This window comes from Limulus polyphemus, unplaced genomic scaffold (genome assembly GCF_000517525.1).
Source record: "Limulus polyphemus unplaced genomic scaffold, Limulus_polyphemus-2.1.2 Scaffold764, whole genome shotgun sequence".
In the NCBI taxonomy this organism is placed as follows: Eukaryota; Metazoa; Arthropoda; class Merostomata; order Xiphosura; family Limulidae; genus Limulus; species Limulus polyphemus.
The window spans coordinates 279,139-281,666 of record NW_013666374.1 but is presented as its reverse complement, the minus strand read 5'-3'; the positions used below and the strand labels follow the sequence as shown (position 1 = coordinate 281,666).

The 2,528-nt window shown below is 31.3% G+C and overlaps 1 protein-coding gene across 2 annotated transcripts in view; it reads left to right on the top strand.

The window, feature by feature from the left end:
• The window catches only part of LOC106460399 (cAMP-dependent protein kinase regulatory subunit-like), a 44,383-nt gene that overhangs the window by 23,818 nt on the left and 18,037 nt on the right, over positions 1-2,528 (top strand). The gene's annotated exons all lie outside the window — the stretch shown is intronic.

Here is a 2,528-nt window from a genome sequence, read left to right as displayed (position 1 = left end):
AACTTTACACATTATATAGGCTACACTAATGTGACATTCTGGCAGTTCTTTTAACTATTGCACGTGATGTGCTTTTTTGGGGGTGGTTAAAGAAAGTGTCCTAAAATGCGACATTAATTTCTTTGACGACCTAATACATTATTACTATTTACAAATAAGTTATTAAACTTATTTTTCTTAAAACATAGAACAGGAAATAAAGAAGTATAGCAATTATCTCTTCTAGTTATAAACTTTGTACTCGTTTTGCCGCTTGCCTTAAGTTGCTCATCTTTATAAAATTTTGCATGTGGAGGATGTGAAATGAAATAATTTTTTTTAGGTTTTTTATATATACATTTCGAAATAACCAAAAATCATAAATGACTATAACAATACCACAAAATTCCACTATAATTTATCAAGTTCAGAAACTAAGCTGTATTTGGGTCTAAAAAAATATGAAATTTCAAACTCACTAATGTCTTACTTTAGTGCTTGGAATCTAGCATGAATAGAAAGAGTTTGCCATGCAAATACTTTGCACAGGCTGAGAAAACCATTTGGTTATACACATGTCATTAGGCAAAGTAGATGTACGTAAGCAAGTATTTTCAAAAATTGAAGAGGTGGGTGGGGCCACCTATGTTGATTCAATAATATGTTAATATCTCAGAAAATAACTTGGATGCAGAAAACAAAGAAAAACAAGTGCACAAACACACACAAACTATCTGTTTACACTAATGTCTTTTAGTTATAAAATTGTTGACCAGATTCTAATCTGTGTGCCCTGTGGCTTTGCCTGGCACTAGTTTTGAAGGCTGGAACACTAGAGGAGCTCCCTTCCCCAGTGGCTCAGTGTTAACTCTAACGGCTTATAATGCTAAAACTTGGTTTTTAATACCTGTGATCAAGAAAGGAAATAGGTTTTAGGAACTAGGTACACGCTTAAAAGAAGCAGTGAGGATGGTAAAGTATAAAAAATCAAATAGAAAAGATAGGAGGTTCAATTTTATATTCTAGCTTGTCAATATTGAAAATTTGAGTATCTAATTCATAAGAAATTGTAGACTTTGTACATGGACACTATAAACATCTAATTTGAACCAATGCAGCACTCAAAATATCACGTGACACACAAAAATTGATATATATAATTTTACTTTTTAATATTTACTTTTAAATTAAGAAATTAATGTATACTACTAAAATCTGAAATATAATGTACAATTTGATATCAAACTTATTGACATACATTCATAAAATAGTAATTCAATAATATTTTGAATGCAAGTCAATAAATGCGTTGACATGGCCTTTGACCCGTGTTGGTAGGGTTAAAGGAACACCAAATTTGTGTAAGAAAGTTAATTTCAAGGGGTAATGATAACATCATTTACACTAGAATTATGCTGTTTTTTTAGTTACCACTATTTAATAATATTTATAAAAGTGGATACTCCATTTGAAACTATGTCACCTCATTGAAATTGGTTGACACCGTTGATTTAGTTTTTGAGTTATCATGTAATATAAAAGAAGCAGAAGAAAGAAGAGCAAGAAATTCAAACTTTGTTCTGTTATACTTACAGACATTTCTGGAATTTGTGCTTCAGTCATTAGGTAGATAGTGTTATAAAATGAAACACTGTATAGTGTTGTTAGTTCTGATAACCTATTAAGGAGATATTTAAGATACCATTTTGATGAACAATCCAAGCCATCCCCACGTAGGCAGTGCTACCACCTGCCTGATACCAGGAAAGGGTAATCTACCTAAGTGTAGAACATTTTAGTCTGCCTTACTTATGCTAACTTAAGACAGTAACATTAAAGTCTAGGGTACCTTGTTTACAGTGCCTCATGAACAGTATTAGTAAATATCAGTCAACCTTATGTGCTAATGTATGGGCAGCAATAATAAAGTTTAAGGTAAAAAGATTAACAAGATAAGTTAATTCATTCCATGATTGAAAGGAACATAGGGCCGATGCTTAACTCTTGTTTCTGTGGTACAAGTGGGTGAGAATGGTGTCTAATTCTCTATGGATGGGATGCAAATCCATTAGAAGTTAATCCACAGCTATTAGCTGGCACCCAATTTACACATGGCATGACAGAAGCAAATAGAGGATAAAATGATTAAGTTTAATAAAACCCACGAACAGTAAAGGTTCTAATTCTTCTATTCAGCATGCTGTAACAGTAAAAATTAGTTCATATTATATATGGTACGCTGTGTGGCTAGTCATAATAAAAGTTAACTAACCTAATTTAGTTTTGGCACCTTATTCAGTAGCAGTAAGGGCTAATCTCTGTTATTTATTAAAAAATCCTGTTTTACATATTTACTTTATTATTCCCTATTCTAAGATATATGAATACAGATAAAAACATTTTATCCCTTCTAAGCCTGTTGTGTATCACTAGTAAATTGTAGTCTTTTTTTTTTTTTTTGTTTAGATTAAAGATAGTAGTCATGCTTTTGTATAGCTATTTTGTATCTTTAATAGTGTCAGATGCTGGTTGTTTTAAAAAATTAAATA